Source organism: Bos taurus, chromosome 1 (genome assembly GCF_002263795.3).
Source record: "Bos taurus isolate L1 Dominette 01449 registration number 42190680 breed Hereford chromosome 1, ARS-UCD2.0, whole genome shotgun sequence".
NCBI classification, from domain to species: domain Eukaryota; kingdom Metazoa; phylum Chordata; class Mammalia; order Artiodactyla; family Bovidae; genus Bos; species Bos taurus.
In genome coordinates, this window is record NC_037328.1 from 150,867,135 (window position 1) to 150,887,079 (window position 19,945).

The 19,945-nt window shown below is 43.7% G+C and overlaps 1 protein-coding gene across 4 annotated transcripts in view; it reads right to left on the bottom strand.

Annotated features, from left to right (window-relative positions):
• The window catches only part of ERG (ETS transcription factor ERG), a 316,287-nt gene that overhangs the window by 198,225 nt on the left and 98,117 nt on the right, over window positions 1-19,945 (bottom strand). The window lies entirely within an intron of this gene.

The following is a 19,945-nucleotide window of genomic DNA, read 5'->3' on the forward strand; positions in this document are numbered from 1 at the left end:
GAGAGATGCTGGGAAGATGTTTATCCCTGGCCTCGACGTCCAGAAACCACCGCACGTCTCCTGGGGAAACTTCAGAGTGGACAGCACAGAATGCCAAGGTCAAGTTACCCGCTGACCTTGGTTATGTCTCCTTGCCAAGCTCCTTCCCTCAGCTGGACATTTCTTCAGAATAAGACAGGTGTTTAGGTTAGGGACTTCTCCAGCAGTCCAGCATTTAAGACTCCATGCTTACACTGCAAAGGGACATAGGTTTGATCCCTGGTCAGGGGAGAGGAGGAGGAGGCGCTCAGTCATGTCCAACTCTTTGTGACCCCATGGACTGTAGCCCACCAGGCTCCTCTGTCCATGAGATTTCCCAGGCAAGAATACTAGAGTGGGTCACCATTCCCTTCGCCAGGGGATCTTCCTGACCTGGGGATGCAACCCAAGTCTCCTGATTCACAGACCAATTCTTCACCCTTTGAGCCACCAGGGAAGCCCCTTTGGCCAGGGAACTAAGATCCAATCAGCCATGCAGTGTGGCCAAAAAGAATTAAAGAGAAAAAAAAGTGTCCATATCAATCCAAACACGTCTAAGTGCCAAGCAAAATGAATCAGTGATCATTTATTTCTTGTTTGCGTGGCCACATGAAGTGGTTCTCAACCCAGCTGACAAGCATTAGGAAAAGTACTCCTCTCCTAAGCCTCAAAGGTGGCTGTACCTGTCTGCACGGGGTCTCCCTGTCTGGAGAACTGTTTCTCGTAATTTCCGTGGAGTTGGGACCATGAGAGCTGGGATGTGAGAAGGAAGAACCTAACAGAGACCCAGGGCATTTTCCATCTGCTTGGTTGAGTCTGTGCTGGATAACCTGAGAGCCAGTTCACACAGTTAAGTGAAGAGAGGTGGATGTTCTGCCATCTTCTTGACCCTCAGTGTCCTAATTTGGAATTAATGTCCAGCTTCCATTGTAGGTGACCACGGGTTTATTCTTGCTAAAGTATTTGGAATTGAGTTAGTGATGGAAGAGGGTATATTCTGCACCCACAGCAGGACCAGCCTTGCTGACCGTGGGTACATGTTTGCAAGTGATGTTTATATACCCCACTACCAATGCATTAAAATGAAGAGGTTATCAAACTTAAAAAAAAAAAAAATAAAAGAGGGCCTCTGGAAGTGATTCTCCTAAGAGCACACAAGAAAGAAGGCAAGGTGAGCAGTGAACACTGAACTCTGAAAAGGCAGCAGCCAGGCCCGGATGACACCTGCCCTTAGTACCAAGATGCCACTCAGATGATGCTGGCTCACGAATGCTTTTTGTCTTGCTTTGTTTGTTTTATTTACTCTGTGGAAACTGATTTGCCTTCCATAGGTAAAACCTGGTGTCTCAGACAGTAAAGAATCTGCTTGCAACGCAGGAGACCCAGGTTTGATTTCTGGGTCAGAAAGATCCCCTGGGGAAGGGAATGGCAACCCACTCCAGTATTACTGACTGGAGAATTCCATGGACAGAGGAGCCTGGTGGGCTACACAGTCCAGGGGGTCACGAGTCGGACACGACTGAGCAACTAAGCACACAGCACATCACCAGCTACATCTATGAAAGTGAGATAACACAGCACCCTCGGCCCACTGGGGTATACTCTTTGCCCCTGAAATATTAATATTTCCATGAATCTAACAGGCCAAGAATAGTCCAACACCAGAACTTAGCTACCCCAGCCAGCATCTCCTGTAAGACTGCAGCATCATTATTTATTTTGAAGCAGTATTTAAATTTTAAGGTATAATCACACGCAATAAAAAGTAAAAAATGCATAAAACATAACATAATCCTTTCCTCCCTGTCTAATTTAACACATAGATGCTAAGCAGGAAAGTAGCTAACATACCGGAAATTACACAGTCATCGCTGTTTTACATCAGAAACACTTTGGTGAGATGTATGATGACACAGAGCCACAGAGACACAAATCGCACCTCTTAGCAACTCAGTGAAAGCAAAAACTAGCAAAGATGCCCCTCCTATCTCCCTCTGCAACCTCTGATTATCTGAGTCACGATCAGAGCCCACCCCAAGAACCAGGCTTTGGACTCAAGCAACAAAGAGACCTAAGACTGCTTATTTTAAAAATGGTGAAGACTTCCCTGGTGGCCCAGCAGTTAAGATTTCACCTTCCAATGTGGGGTGGTGTGGGTTTGATCCCTCATTGGGAAGTGAAGATCCCATATGCTTCAAACCCCCCAAAAAACAAGGCAGAAACACGATTCTAACAAATTCAGTAAAGACTAAAAATGGTGGTGGTGGTGGTGGTTTCGTCGCTCAGTCATGTCCGACTCTTGCGACCCCAGGGACTATAGCACACCAAGCTCTTCTGCCCATGGAATTCTCCAGGCAAGAATACTGGAATGGGTTGCCATTTCCTTCTCCAGGGGCTCTTCCCAACCCAGGAATCAAACCCGGGTCTCCTGCATTGCAGGCAGATTCTTTACCGACTGAGCTACAAGACTAAAAATGGTCCACAGCAAAAACATCTTAGAAAATAAAAATTGTGGCACCATACGTAAGTTGATAGTTATTCATTATCCATTTAATTTTTAAAATTATGTTTAAAAAAATAAGGCCTCTTAAACCAATACAGGCAACCATTTTGAGATCCTAAATACGCTTCCCCTGAACAGGGACCATCCTCTGGTGGCTCAGACAGAAAAGAATCCACCTACAATGTAGAAGATCCAGGTTCGATCCCTGGGTGGGGAAGATCCCCCGGAGAAGGGAATGGCTACCCACTTCAGTGTTCTTGCCTAGAGAATCCCATGGACAGCAGAGCCTGGCCCGCTATCATCCAAAGTGTTGCAAAGAGTCAGACAGGACTGACAATGCACCACGAACAGGGACCATTTTAAATGAATTTTTTTTAAAGGGAGACTAAGTAATAATTTTCGGGAAATAGATGGGGAAACAGTGGAAACAGTGTCAGACTTTATTTTGGGGGGTTCCAAAATCACTGCAGATGGTGGCTGCAGCCATGAAATTAAGAGATGCTTACTCTTGGAAGGAAAGTTATAACCAACCTAGATAGCATATTGAAAAGCAGAGACATTACTTTGCCAACAAAGGTCCGTCTAGTCAAGGCTATGGTTTTTCCAGTGGTCATGTATGGATGTGAGAGTTGGACTGTGAAGAAAGCTGAGCACCAAAGAACTGATGCTACTGAACTGTGGTGTTGGAGAAGACTCTTGAGAGTCCCTTGGACTGCAAGGAGATCCAACCAGTCCATCCTAAAGAAGATCAGTCCTGGGTGTTCATTGGTGGGACTGATGTTGAAGCTGAAACTCCAATACTTTGGCCACCTGATGCAGAGAGCTGATTCATTTGAACAGACCCTGATGCTGGAAGGGATTAGGGGCAGGAGAAGGGGATGACAGAGGATGAGATGGCTGGATGGCATCACCAACTCGATGGACATGGGTTTGGGTAAACTTTGGGAGTTGGTGTTGGACAGGGAAGCCTGGCATGCTTCGATTCATGGGGTCACAAAGAGTCAGACACAACGGAGCGACTGAACTGAACTGAAGTGATAATTTTTAAAAACCCTATGTACTCTGACTTTTGGGTAGTACTTTTTGTTATTGTTTACAACAGTTGTGTGTAAATTTCTGGAAGCACATTAGAATCACCTGGAGGCATTTTTTTAACTGATAGACAAGCCAATCTGTTATCAATTAAATTAGAATTTCTGGGGGTGAGAACCAGACACGGGCCTTTTTTAACGCTCCCTGGATGATTCATAGGCATCACGGGTTGTCAGCCAATGTGTTAAAAGCACGTGCTAGCTGTTTAGAGGATTAGTAAAGTGATGTCGCTCAGTCGTGTCGGACTCTTTGTGAGTCGTGATAGGTTATATAGACTGTAACCTACCACGCTCCACCGTCTGTGGGATTTTCCAGGCAAGAGTACTCCAGTGGGTTGCCATTTCCTTCTCCAGAGGATCTTCCCAACCCAGGGATCGAACCCAGGTCTCCAGCACTGTAGGCAGACACTTTACCATCTAAGCCACCAGGGAAGTCCAGAGGATTAGAGAAGCTCTCAATTAAGATGACGCTCTGCTGCACAGCCTGACACCACCCAGCTGTCCAGACAACACAGGGAGGTATCCAAGCAGCTAGTTTAGCCACTCCACAAAAATCTATAACTGGAAGTGTCTATCTAGGAAAGCTCAGGCTCCCCTAGCCAAGGTGTTCAACATGCTTTTCTGTGATTTGACAAGAAGGTGTCTGTCTCTGGGCTTCCCTGGTGACTCAGTGGTAAGGACTCCATCTGCCAGTACAAGAGACGCAGGTTCCATCCCTGGTCTGGGAAGGTCTCATGTGCCACAGGGCAGCCAAGCTCGCGGGCCACAACTACCGAGCCTGTGCTCCAGACCCCGGAAGCCGCAAGTACTGAGCTCACAGGCTGCACGCGTCGAGGCCACGCACGTTCACACAGCGAGGCTGTCGGGCGCGCTCCACAGCAAGGGAAGCCACAGTGATGAGAAGCCCGAGCACCGCAACGAGCCGCGAGCCCCAGCCGGAGCACCGCAAACGAGCCCCAGCCGGAGCACCGCAACGAGCCCCAGCCGGAGAAAAGATCACGCGGCAACGAAGACCCAGCCCAGCCAAAAATAAATAAATAAAATGTAAAAAAAAAACTGTCTCTCTCTCTCTCTCTCTCACACCCACACACACACCCACACAGTAAAGCACAGTGGAATGTCTGCTAGGAATCGTTTCACACTCACGACTTCCTTAGTTGCATAACTGGACCATGTCACGGGAGATGCCATTCGCAAAACAAAGGCTAGTTTGTATGCATGTATTTATTTGGGTGGAAAAAAGAAAGAATTGAGACACAACACGCCAGCAATAACCTTTGCTCATACGGGGTGTCTCAGGCCTGGGTTTCTTAGAAAGCGTATCCTGATGCTAAGCCCAAGAGCCGTTTCTTCGTTTGAGAGATGCAAACCCAGGGCGGTGAGAGTGACGGGGAGGGAGGCCTGGGGAGCAAGCCTGCAGGCTGCCGCTCCAGGACAAACCACAGATGGAGAGGCGGCCCTCTACAGAGACCCACAGATGCCCTCCAGAAGGCTGCAGAAGCCTCGCCTCACTGCTACACGGAGGCAGGGAGAAGAGGGACCTCAGCTGCCTGTGTTACTCCTGAGTCCTCTGAGTCACTGATCAGAATTCACCCTGTACCCTGGGTGATGCTGTCCGGCCCCAGAGGTGACCGCTCCCAGAGTCAGATGCTAAGGCCGGTGCAGGGGGCCTCATCCAAGGGCAGACGTAGCAAGAGAATCCGCAAGCCCTCCTGCTGGGTTGGCGGCCACAGGCAGTAAGGCTGGGATGTGTGGGGCGGGTGATCGGCCAGCCCAGGCAAGGGAAGCCGGAGGAGCCGGTCGGGGACTTGGCTACGGAGGCAGACAAGGAGCCGAGGGTCTGGGAGAGAGCGGACGGGGAGGCCACGGAGGTCCTCACACTCAAACTCTGCTCCACTGCTTGCGTGTGAGCGGCGACTCCCAGAACTGAGAAAACAGAGACCGCGACTGATGCTGCCCACAGACGGGCCAATGGAAGCGGGGCTCAATCTCGCACAAGGTTTGTGGCGCAAGAAATAGGAGGCAGACGACTCAGCAAGGGCAGCCAGCCAGGAGCAACAGAAAACTAACAGTTTGATGAAGCAGGCTAGACAATCTCAAGATATACCTGTGTATACATAATTCAGGATGAAAGGGCACATTTTCACACATGCTATGTTAAAATGAGTTATTCAATACAGAGCATTTATGTTTTAAAAAAGCTATCTTATATATCTAAAAAATCCAAATTGATGAGAGGTGGAAATACTAAAAATTAAGCCACAAAGAAATAAAATTTTCAAAGATATATGTTTGTATAATTTAGCATGGTACAGCCTCTGTCATGGTGAACTTAGAGTCCATAAAGGAAAATACTGATAGACTAAGCTACATTTAAAATAAGATACTCTATATGTTAAAAAAAGAATATAAGCAAAATTAAAAAGCAAATAGTTTGTTCATTCTCAATGACAGAAAATATATATATTCTTTGTAAAAAGAAAAAAAAGAAAGAAAAATTTCAACCATCTGGAGAAAACATTTGAACTACCTTTGAACAGAATTTTAACATCCTTAACATAAAATAAAAAACCTTCCCACTTCCCTCTGTTTCTTTAATAAATGTTCATTGCCTGGCTATAGCATAGAAAGTACTGTGTCTCACACTGGCAAGACATTTTTGAGACACTGCATAAAACATATTCAAGACTACAAGGGAAAATGGGCAAAGAATATGAAAAAAAGTATGAATAGCTAATAAACTTTTTAGAAAAATTAATATTCAATGAAGTGCAAATAAAATGGCATATCAACTTTTTGCCATTTACACTGTCCAGTCAGAAACATATGACAATAAATATTGGCAAGCACTGGGGGAAAAAAGTACCCATATACTGATGAATGCTTAAGTTGGTACAAGTCTTCGAATGGAAACTTGGAAATTCATGTAAAATATTAGAATTTTGCCTATTTTTTGACTTAGCAATTCCACTTCTATGATTATAACTTTAAAAAGTTGCCATAGGTCGAAACAAAGATTATTCAACACAGTACAGGTGACAGCCAATATCTGAAGTCATCTAAAAATGCTGGGTAAGATTAAGGGCAGGAGGAGAAGGGGATGACAGAGGATGAGATGGTTGGATGACATCACTGACTCAATGGACATGAGTTTGGGTGGGCTCCGGGAGTTGGTGTTGGACAGGGAGGCCTGGCGTGCTGCACCTCATGGGGCTGCAAAGAGTCGGACACGACTGAGCAATTGAACTGAACTGAAAAATGCATCAATAAATATTTAGTCCAAAATTTATGGAATATATATAGGACACGATTCCATGAGGTCACTAAACAGTGTTCAGAAGATGCAATATTTATCGATGATACAAGGGCAGTTCCAAAAATATTTATTAAATGCACCTTTTTGGTAAAAATAATTATATGTCATTTTGTTCATGAAAACATAGACTGGAACGATGTCCATCAAAACACTGATTGTGGTTATCTGAGTCAGTGAGGCTTTACATAATGATTTTAATTTTTGTTCAGCTGTTCACAATGACATATAGAGTTTGTCATTAGAGAAAAGAACAAAAAGACTTTTATTTTATAGTCATAGAAGGAGACAGAGGAAGAAAAGTCACAGACAGAGAGAGGAATGTGAAATGACGGACCTGCAGCTCCTCTGTGACTCAGTCAGGTTTCCACAGCACTCTGTGGGCACAGGAGTCTTTGATAATGTCCTTTTTCCTCCTAGGTACTCAGGGAGACTACATTTCCCAGCACCCCTTGCCGTCAGTGTGGTCATGTGACTGAATTCTGGCCAATGGGAAGTGGGTGGAAGCCAGGATGGTCTATGAAACACTTGTATACTCCAATTACCCATTCTCTTCCCCACCCAGTGGCTGAGAATGGAAAGACTTCTGAGGACACACAGAACAGCAAAGTCTAGGCAGAGGCTGGGCGGGAAGGAGACTGGATTCCTGAGTCACTGCTTACAAGAAAGACGCCAGAAGAACCACCACACCAGGAACCCCTGCCTTGAACTGAGTGAGAAATAAACTGCTTTTGTTGGGCCCCTGAAATTCGGTGCTTTGTCAGAGCTATTAGTGGGCTCCCCATGTGGTAAAGAATCCACCATCTGCCAGTGCAGGAGACACAGGTTCGATCCCTGCATTGGGAAGATCCCTGGAGAAGGGAATGGCAACCCACTCCAGTATTCTTGCCCAGGAAATCCCATGGACAGAGGAGCCAGGCCAGCTACAGTCCATGAGGCTGCAAAAGAGCTGGCCGAAGAGATTTTAGTCTTCCTTGATTAACTGTGAAGTAGCCCCTCACTCCTACCCAGCACCCCAGCAGAGCAGCCCACGTAAAGCAACTTGGAATTATGGGATCTTCCTGCATCTGCCTCAGGACCCCATCCCATACTTCATGAGACTCTGCACTTAAGACACTCACCAGCACATGTATTCAGACTTAAAGCTACAGGTGCTCATGAAAAGAAGGTTCTGTTGCTGTGAGCTGGTACCCATGATATCATGGATGACATTCCTTAGAGTGCCAAGAAAAGTGTTAACGCTCTCCGCTAACTATGAAAAAATGAGAAATTTGGGACTTTATTTTTAGTTGCTAACATATGCATTTCTGAACACGTATTTAAAACCAAAAGAAATATTTCCATATTGAATTTCAATAGTGCAATATGCTGTTTGAGAATAAAATTAAAAGATCCGGTACATAAAGAGCTGCAAAGTTATATCATCCTCACTGTTTTTTCACTGGGATGTGCGCCTCCAGGATGCAAGTTATAAGTGGATTAAGCAAGACTCTGTGCCATGTGCTAGTAAGAGACATCTCCCAGATTTCTAGGGCTGCTCTGGGGGTTTTAAGGATCTATGAACATCAAAGAGCAAAGATTTATCATCTTAAGAAGAAGCTAATATATTTAAAAGCAAGATAGGTTAAATCTTGAACACCTTAGAAGTCTTGGGGCTTCAACTAACCAGACCCACAGAGTGAACAGAGCTTTTTTACGTCTCCTCAAGGTGCAGATTAAAGCCTAACCACATAGGGGGAACAGCATGTGTTGTGGACAACTTCCCTTGTTTCCTCAGAGGACTCTCAGGATGTTCTAAATTATGTCTTTAGAGTGACTGTTCCACAAAGACACACACCTCCGCACCATCTGCATATTTACTTTTGTTCTCTGCGCGTAAAGATACAGAAATAACTGAAATTGGGGAGACGTACGAGGTTTTCCTTATGTGTCAGCAACTGAATGAAATTTTTAAAAATCCTCTCTGACTTGGAAGTATTTTACTGTTTAACATATGCTGTTGGCAACTGGCATTTTATATTTAATTTTACCACTTTTTCTCTTAACTGGAACAGGACCTTAAGTTCTTGGCAGAACTTGGGGCTTAGGCTTTCAGCAGGGGTCCTCATTCTAAAGGCAGAGACCAGACTTCTGAGGTAGAACATGTTTAAGAGTTGCCCTAAACCTGGTCTGGTGAACTCAGCCCGACACTGATTTCAAGGGCACAGGAAAAGGAAGGAGACGAAGAGGGAAATGGGCAAGTTAGATGTGACAAGAGGGGGCTAACCACACCACTCTCCCACTCTGAAGTTTCTCACCCTGAAACAGGTCAGAATGGTGGGCGGTAACAAACTGAAAACTGAACAGGCGATTGAAGACGTCCCTGGTGGTCCAGTGGTTAAGAATCCACCTGCCAATGCAGGGGTCATGGGTTTGATCCCTGACCCGGGAAGATCCAACGTGCCTTGGAGCAACTAAGCCCATGTCCCACGACTATTGAGCCTCTGCTCCAGAGCCCAGGACCCACAATTCCTGAGTCCATGTGCTGCAACTATGGAAGCCTGAGCACCTGGAGCCCGTGCTTCACAAAGAGAAGCCCCCACATCACGACTAGAGAGGAGGCCCTGCTCGCCGCAACTAGAGAAAGCCCACGTGCCGCAACGAAGACCCAGTGCAATCAAAGGTAAGTAAATAAACAGCTTTTAAAAGAAAACAATTAACTGGGTTTCTGAGCACATGAAAATAAAACTGTATGTAAACAATTATAAGTGACCATAGAAAACTCTCGATGGATCTGAAATACTGTTTGAGAGATGAAGACAACATTCAGCCTTAAGCAGGTGTGAAGGAGAAGTCGTAAGGAAAGTAAGGCTCTATGTGCACTTTACTGAGTCCAGCTCATTCAGTAAAATGGTTACATACATGTATGCTGTCAGTCCATGAAATGAGGACAACTATGTAAAACTCATGTTGGTACCAGTTTTAAATTTCAGTTTTCCAGAAAGAGTAAATCATAATCCTATCGGGTCCCATGAGGCATTCTATTTTTCTAAACGCGTTAAAAATTTCTCGTCCAAAGGAAAAGATTACAGCGAGTGTGCTTCAAACAAGACACCATTTTCCATCCCTCTCCAAATCCTCAAACGGTAAATAGTGATGGCATGGAAATACACGTGGTGTTTAATGTCGCCCCCGCATTCCACAGCCTGGAATAGCTCTTCTTTGGGAGCTTTCTTTCCATCCTGTATCAATAAAGAAAGTGGCTTTAAGTCACTCAAAAGGAAGACGTGAAGAAACCTGCCGGGTATACTTACCACACACAGAGGTGACAAAAATTGTACTGCAAGATGAAGGGGAAAATAAACAGCCCCAAGGAATAAACTAAAAACATGCAGACACATTTAAAAAGAAATGAGGTCATGATGGCAGTATTTGTAAGCGCCTGAAGCGTCAATACAGGGAAAGGTGTGAAATGGATAAGGGCGTTCATCAACATGGAAGGAAACATGTAAAATAACACCAAAGGAAGTCACTGACCAGATAATCGTAATGTAGAGACAATATCAGAGAGTCAAGAACGACAAGCGAGATCAAGACGCAGTCTCCTTTGGGGACACGGGACAAAGTGAAGAGGTGTCGCATGGAGGAAGGCTGTCTATTGAGCCCCAGAGTGGAGAGAAAGCTTTGCCCGGCACTGAAGCCACAGACCCAGCTTGAGGAAGCCTAGAAGGAGCCTGGTATGGACATATCCTGAGTATAACAGGAAACCCATGAGAGTACCCCCCTCAATTTTTTCCAGTCCCCAAATTCCCAAATCTGGTAGAAGCAACATGTTGGAGCAGAAGCATGGCTGAAGCATGGGTGGAGTTGCCTCCTGGTGACCCACATGTGAGAGGAGCTTTCTTTTCTAATTGAAGAATAGCTGAGTCACAATATCACGTTAATTTCATGTATACAGCACAATGATTTAACTATATATAGTGTGTGTGTGTGTGTGTGTGTGTGTGTGTGTAACAGACATATAGATATATTCTCTTTCTGATTCTTTTCCCTTCTAGGGAAATTACAAATTGCTGAGTATAATTCCCTGTGCTATACAGTAGGTCTTTGTTGGTTATCTACTTTATATAAGTGTGTATATGCTCAGTTGCTCAGCCATGTCCCACTCTTTGCAATCCCATGGACTGTAGCCCACCAGGCTCTTCTGTCCATGGGATTTTCCCAGCAGTAATACTGGAGTGGGTTGCCATTTTCTCCTCCAGGGGATCTTTCCCATCCAGGGATCAAACCCATGTGCCCTACCTTGGCAGGCAGATTCTTTACCATTAAGCCACCGGGAAAGCCCATTTTATATATAGCAGTATATATATATATATATATATATATATATATATATATATATATGTTACTCCCAAACTCCTAATTTATCCCTCCCCTCTTTCCCCCTTGATGACCGTAAATTTGTTTTCTACATCTGTGAGTCTATTTCTGTTTTGTAAATAAATTCATTTGTATTTTTTTTTTTTTTAGATTTCACATGTAAGTGATATCATATGATATTTGTCCTTCTCTTTCTGATTTACTTCACCTACTATGATAATCTCTAGGTCCACCCATGTTCTGCAAATGTCATTATTTTAATCTTTTTTATAGCTGAGTAATATCCCATTATATGTATCTCCTATCTTCTTTATCTGTTTATCTGTGATGGACATTTAGCTCCTTTCCATGTCTTACTTACTGCAGATGGTGCTGCTATGAACGCTGAGCTGCATACATCTTCATGTATCACAGTTTTCTCTGGAGACACACCCAGGAGTGGGACTGGGGTCGCTTGATCACATGGCAACTCTAGTGTTCGCTTTTTAAGGAACCTCCATAATGTTCTCCATAGTGGCTGCACCAATTCACATTCCACCAACGGGATAGGAGGGCTCCCTTCTCTACACACGAGGGGGCCTTTCTGCTTTCTAGTACCATATCTGATAGGTAATCAATTCCCTCTCCTTGAATCTCGGAAGTCATTTCAAGCACTAAAGGTCACAGTTGGGCAACCCAGGCCCAAGACAGGATTCGCATAAAGCCTCACTACTGGACTTAATGTTGGGGGCAGCAAGCGTTGACAGAGTGACCAACATGATTTGGGTGTTTAGACTTGAAATCTGAGGAACCAATAAAGCCTTAACCAAAAGCCCTAAGAGAAATTTACTGTGAATTCTGAATTGTAACTAGAGGCAAATAATATAACAAATAGAGGAAAAAAATTGTATATCCACAGGTCTAAAACCAAGAAACATCCAAACAGTAGCATCAATAATCTAAAAGGATTTTTTAAAATCATCTTTTGCTGTTTTTTTTTTTTTTAAGGATTCTGATTTTCCATAATGGTGGTACTGGATAAACGGTGGAAATTCTCAACAGTGAAAGGCCCCAATCTAAGTAGTAAGGACAAGAGGCTAACCCTGTTGGGAAAATTGTAGTTCATGGGAAAAACAGTTGTCTGCAGTGTTGATATAATGTTAATTTCTCACATGAGCATGGTTTAAAGGATGATCTTGGTTAAATATATACCGGTTAGATGTATAAACGCTCTCATCATTAGCACACATTAAATGATCTCATACATAGTTCCCAGGGGTGGGTGAAGAGTGGCTTGTGAAGCAACTGGAAGCAAATGGTGGCTCAGAGCCTCTCCAGGGAAGACTTGGTGATACGGGTCTCTCATAAAGACAGCGAGGGAGAGAGACTGTGTAACAGTTACTGTTACACATTCACTGCATGGAAAAGCATTTTCCAGAATTATGAATTAGTTAACAGCCTAGAATTATTTTTTCATACTTATGAACTATACAGTGAAGGACTGCAATGCATTTTGCATAGCTTCCCTTTCTTTAAAATTGCTGCTTTCTAAAATTCTCTTGTTCTCACATTTTGTAGGGGAGCCCAACTAAGAGTTTCCCCCAAGAAATAGCAATCGTTGGACATTTCTGAATTTTTCCATATTGCTTTTTTCTTGTTACATTTATCCTTGATTTGCTTGTGTCACTGCAAGCAATCAGTACCCATCACGAGTAACACATGATACTTATTGTCCAACAAAGCCTAAGTTTTTAGCAACTGTAAACCCCTAGAGTTAGGTGCCTCCCTCCTAATTCATTCATCTATACCATGGCCCTTTCTCTGGTCACACTCAGCAGATCAATAAGGTTATCTGCCTTTAGTGATTTCACTTTCTTACAGTATGAGATTACTAAGGTTGATAAAAGGAGAGATTACATTTTAAAATAAATAAATAAATAATAAAGAACAGGAAAGCAAAGCTAAAAGAAACAGCAGCTCTGATTTATTTCTCTGTGAGACTCTCAGGTCTCCTTAAGTGTTCTGTTCTGGCTCTCCAAATCCAGCCTAAGGGAAAACGAAGAGGTATGGTAGGTGCTGTTACCCATTCGCACAGTTCCCAAAGACCCCAGGAGGGTAAAGACCAAAAAGAAGTGAAACTAAAGGAAGATAAAACAGGAGAGCTGGGTTCCATCCCTACTTTGGGAAGATCCCCTGGAGAAGGGAACGGCAATCCACTCCAGGATTCTTGCCTGGAAAATCCCATGGACAGAGGAGCCCAGTGGGCTACAGTCCATGGGGTTGCAGAGTCGGACACGACTGAGCCACTTCACTCACTCACTCACTCAGTCAGCAAGGCACTTGCTATTCAGCAGAAGACAGTCCTACAGATGGTAAATTTGCAACCCCCTCTTAATAAAGGACGGAGTAACAGTGTCCAGCAAATGATGGCCCTGTCGGGCTGTTCCCAGGAGGTGGCTACTTGCTGTTCTTGTTTCTGCAGATGCCCCTGACAGCCCCAGAGGCGGGCCCCTCAGGTCTCCCTTCAGGAGACAGCCCAGCATTCACCTGAACCGAGCCTCCAGGTGCTCACAGCCCCTCCACCTCGTCTCAGACTCATAACGGAACCCAGCAGGGCGCGAGCGCCTGGCCACTTCTGCCCATCGCTGGACCACTCCAGAGGCACCGTCTGCTCCAGGGCTCCCCGCTGGTTGCTGGTCGGTCAGAGGATCCCATCTGCATCTGGCCACGGCTATCCCTGCTGTATCCTTCACGGGAGGACCCCTCCCCCGCAAATAATCCTCCTGCATTCCTAATTCTGCTCCAACATCTGCTTCCCAGGCAACCCAACTAACACAGTGCTCTAAAAACCGGTGCTGTGCTAGCGCAAAGTGGCTTTCCACACCCCAGTCTGAAGATCAACGTTCCAGAAATTAAAATGTTGTGCTGCAAACTAGATATTGCACACAGAATGGATAAACAACAAGGCTCTTCTGTATAGCGCAGGGAACTATATCCAGTCTCTTGGGATAAATGATAATGGAAAAGAATATGAAAAAAAATGTATATACAAGTGAATCACTTTGCTGGACAGCAGAAATTAACACAACACTGTAAATCAACCAGACGTTGATTTTAAAAAATCATTTCATACCAAAAAAACTGAATTTCATGCAATTCCAATTAACCATGTTATTGGGCCATATCAAAGGGAATAAACAAGCATCTTAACTTTAACTGTCAGTGAGTGAACCGAGAACTGAAATGTCTTTATCGTCATGATGACACAAAAGAATTAGGACTGTATATAACATGCTACTATTTATATTTTAGGGCAAATCTAAATAATTTTATGTGATGCAAAAGTAACATCAGATATGTAATAAATCATTCAAGTGATTTATACTGTATCAATCAAAAGGTTTTCTAAGACATATACATTTTAATGAGTGTGTTTTAGAAAAAAACTGGCAGGATATTATGTGAAGTGAAATCAATCAGAGAAAGACAAATACTATACGATTTCACTTAAACGTGTAATCTAAAAAAGCCAACTCATAGAAATTGAGAGTGAAGTGGTGGTAACCCAGGGGCTCAGGGCAAGGGAAATGGGAAGATACTGGTCAAAGAGTATAAATTTGCAGTCACAAGATGAATAAATTCTGGGATCGAATGGACAGCATGACTAACCCAATCCTGTACTGTATACCAGAAGCTTCCTAAGATCTGCAATGTTCTCATCCCCAAGGAAAAAGATAATTATGTGAGGTGTGGAGACATCAACTAACCCTATTATAGCAATCACTTCACAACATACACGGAGCAAATCCTCACCTTATAACCTTAAACAATGGTACGTCCCAACTTTACCTCAATAAAGCTGGGGAGAAAAACCAACACACAAAGAAAGTTGTGTCATTTGTTTCTTATTCGTAGCCACATCTCTTCACCAGGCATGCCTTATGTCACCTAAGGCTTTTTGTTTTGTTCTGTCTTGTCTTATTAATTATCAGTGCATTGTATTTCAACAGCCCTGACTAAAATTTTAAAAAATTGCAAAAATGACTATAAGCTTTTTACAAAATGACTGTAAACTTGATAAACTAAGTAGCCGCAAAGCACTGATCTACTTAAAAAAAAAAAAAAATTGAAGTGCAGTTGATTTACAAGAGTGTTAGTTTCAAGTATACAGCAAAGTGGTTCAGTTACACATATTTTTTTTTAGATTCTTTTCCATCATAGGTTATTATAAAATACTGAATATAGCTCCCTCTGCTATACAGCAAATCTTTGTTGTTTTTTTATATTTTTCTAATTTCACTTTTGAGGAATAAACTAAAGGGGCTTTCACATCCTTTTACTGAATACGTGTGAATTTTCCATTCCTACAGACTAAGGAATAAGAACAACAGCATATTGTTTAAATTATTCAAAAGAGAAAAATGTCCTCTCTCTTTGGGTCTGTTTTCTTTATTGATGCTTTTGTTCATGGCTAATATTGCCTTTTAGTTCAGTTCAGTCACTCAGTTGTGTCCGACTCTGCGACCCCATGGACTGCACCATGCCAGGCCCCCCTGTCCATCACCAACTCCAGGAGTTTACTCAAACTCATGTCCATTGCCTATTTTCTGTCTAATTCTTCTAGGTCAACCCTCCTCTGAAAGCCAAATAGGAAACCCACCCATCACCTCTTGTCTCACTGGCAGGTTCTAGATCCCTTTTGTAATGTGTAACAAAATAGGTAAATTTATATAAACTTTTATTTTTTCAAATAATAATGGAAAGTAAAAATTTGAATTGCAGACTTTTCAAACAACGATTAAGTCACAAAAAATTTTATTTCTGACTGTTACTTTGGGCATACCCTTTTAATCTGCGATGATAAACTTCAACATAAAGACAGATTAAACTTGGATTTTAAAACAAAGGATATGAGAATCATATGCTTAGAGGTCTATATTTCCATCAGACTCAAACTCAGTTGGCGCAATAATACCATTATTGTAAACTTTTATGGGGCTAATCTGGAGGTCCATATAAATTGGTATTATTGTTTATTTTGGGATGCTGATAATAGCAGCCTATTAGCAGTTCATGCAGAATGCGAATGAACGGTACTTTTCAGAAAATCCACAAAGAATCACTAAAAAATTAACAGCCGTGCTTTGGTTCAGTTTGTTTACTTTTCTAAAGCATATTCTCAGAAGTAACATGGATTCTCTCAATTAAGGCAAACACAAGCAGGATTTTCTGTTAACCCTGGAATCTGATCTTTAAAATTAAAAAAAAAAAAAAATTCTCTGCTATTTACAGTTCCTGCTTTGGGAAAAATCCCAACATCTGGATACCAGAGTCAGCAGCAAAATCCACAGAGACACATGTGCAATTTTATGCCTGCAAACCCACTATTTTTTTGGGTAAAACGACTGGGGAGGTGCTTCTTCCTCATTTCTTACTCCACAGAAATTTTGAGGACTGTTTTCCAAATGGATCCAGGGTAAGAAATCATGTTATGTAACACAAGCCGCTGTACACACCTACACATGTGTAACTAAAACATCCTCCAAGAGTACTTTTTCTTGCTGTATGCGATGCACCCTGAACACTTCCACCCTTTCCCATTTCATTCCATTTCCTTTTGTCAATACCAGCTTTGACTCACGTCCACAGGGGTCGTGACCTGCAGCTTGAAAACCAGGGCTTCCAGGCCATGCTGTGAAAGAGACCGGTGCTCGGGCCAGCAGCGCCAGCAGGGGCCTTGTCTGAAGGGCAGAATCCCAAGGCCCGTCCACGCCAGTCTCCAGGTGATGCGTGTGGACATTCACGTTTGAGCAGCTTTACTCTAGAACACAAGACTGCAGAAGAGGATCTGTCATCTGAACTGAATTTAGACAAAGAACGTGCCTCTAAACCAGCATTGTTCAAAGGAGCTCTGTCATTCCATTGACTTCAAGAGGCAACACGTCTTTCTGGCAGGAGTTAGGTGCAAATGAAATATATTTTCTGCTTTATCAACTGCACCCCATAGGGCTTCCATTAACAAACAGCACAGGGCTTATAACCTGGGATCCCAGGGCCTCCCAGAGGCTGGGGGGTGGGGGTGCTGAATTGGTTGCAACAGATCTGTGAGCATATAAGAGTGTGTATGTGCGTGTATGTCTGTACTTATTCTGGGTGGTGGGGAAATGGAGGAATACATAGCATTTACCAAATTCTTAAAGAGTTCTAAGATTTGGGCCCTTCCCTGATGGTCTGGCCTTTGACTGTGTGGATCACAATCAACTGTGGAAAATTCTGAAAGAGATGGGAATACCAGACCACCTGACCTGCCTCTTGAGAAATTTGTATGCAGGTCAGGAAGCAACAGTTAGAACTGGACATGGAACAACAGGCTGGTTCTAAATAGGAAAAGGAGTTCGTCAAGGCTGTATATTGTCACCCTGCTTATTTAACTTATATGCAGAGTACATCATGAGAAACACTGGACTGGGAGAAACACAAGTTGGAATCAAGATTGCTGGGAGAAATATCAATAACCTCAGATATGCAGATGACACCACCTTTATGGCAGAAAGTGAAGAGGAACTCAAAAGCCTCTTGATGAAAGTGAAAGTGGAGAGTGAAAAAGTTGGCTTAAAGCTCAACATTCAGAAAACGAAGATCATGGCATCCGGTCCCACCACTTCACGGGAAATAGATGGGGAAACAGTGGAAACAGTGTCAGACTTTATTTTTCTGGGCTCCAAAATCACTACAGATGGTGACTGAAACCATGAAATTAAAAGATGCTTACTCCTTGGAAGGAAAGCTATGACCAACCTAGATAGCATATTCAAAAGCAGAGACATTACTTTGCCAACAAAGGTCTGTCTAGTCAAGGCTATGGTTTTTCCTGTGGTCATGTATGGATGTGAGAGTTGGACTGTGAAGAAGGCTGAGCACCGAAGAACTGATGCTTTTGAACTGTGGTGTTGGAGAAGACTCTTGAGAGTCCCTTGGACTGCAAGGAGATCCAACCAGTCCATTCTGAAGGAGATCAGCCCTGGGATTTCTTTGGAAGGAATGATGCGAAAGCTGAAACTCCAGTACTTTGGCCACCTCATGGGAAGAGTTGACTCATTGGAAAAGACTCTGATGCTGGGACGGATTGGGGGCAGGAGGAGAAGGGGACGACAGAAGATGAGATGGCTGGATGGCATCACTGACTTGATGGACGTGAGTCTGAGTGAACTCCAGGAGTTGGTGATGGACAGGGAGGCCTGGCGTGCTGTGATTCATGGGGTCGCAAAGAGTCGGACACGACTGAGCGACTGAAGTGAACTGAACTGAACTGAGGACATTCAGAGCAGTAGTGCAAAACAATGAAGCCACCAGTGTAAAAAGAAAAAGAAAAAAACCTCAGTTGCTTTGATAAATGCTTACGATCATACTAGACTGAAAAATGAGTATTAGTCTCTCAGTCATGTTTGACTCTTTGCGACCCCATGACGGTGGCCCACCAGGCTCCTCCGTCCATGGGATTCTCCAGGTAAGAATACTAAAGTGGGTTGCCATTCCCTTCTCCAGGGAATCTTCCTGATCTTGACACTGGGTCTCCTGCATTGCAGGCAGATTCTCTACCGTCTGAGCGCAGCCCAGTAAGACGAGGTTAATCATTAATAATTATTCATTATCTAAGCAAGGTCCACAGAAACACGTCAGGTGCTTGTTAAAATGCAGATCTCTAAGTCCAGCCCAAACTTACTGGAGATGGAGCTTTCTCAAAGAGCCCAGGAATCTGCATTTTGATTAGATCTCTGGGCTATCTTCTGAGAACCACTTCTGTGAGAAACCTAGCATGAACAATGCACAAATCATTCTCCAGGCATATGATCTGAACATCCTCCAACCCCCATTTATAACCCTGGTAAAGCCGGAGCCCTCCCTGAAAGTCAGTGTCACTGAAGCTTAATGAGAAGTTGCCAGTTTGGAGGAGAGCACGCCATTAAGCCCCCCAGAATTTCCCCTGAGCACAGCGCCCACCAAGAGATGGAGCTCAGCCCCAAGGAGGAGCAGGAAGTCAGTAGCAAGAGACAAAGTCAGCCCTGCTCCAGCAAACTTCACCCAGAATATGTGCAGGTAAGACTTTGGATGTTAAAGCCTCTACAGTTTTGCCATATCGAATATCTTGATATTTTTAAACAGTGTTACCTTCTGGTTACACAAATCATCTCCATTCATTGTGGGAATATCAAAGATTTGCTTTTCTGTGTTTCATTAAGTGCCACCGTCCCAGAGAAAGATGAAAGCACACAAAAATGAACTTGCAGTGATAAACAGCCAGAGTAGCCAGGTTTGTCGAGGGATGTGCTAAATAACCCCATTGGCATGTGATCAAAGCTCATTTACTGAGGAAAACACAGGTAGCCTGTCAAAGGCTCGCATCATCTTCCCAGGACACAGATTCAGGGAGGAAAGCTCTGGGCCTCTGTTGAGCATGTCATCGAACAGATAACCAGTCCACCCTCCTGGGAAGCAAAGTCACTATGAATTAGATTTGCAAAGAAGTGCAAAAGGCTCACGGTTCAGGGGGTCCTCCATGGGTCAGGTAGGAGCTGGGTAGGGTGCTCCCACCTGGGAGCCCTTGTCTCTTCTCCAGGGTGACGGGACAAGTCACAGAAGGCATCCAGTCGCTAACTCAGATGCAGACTGGGGCACTTTCTG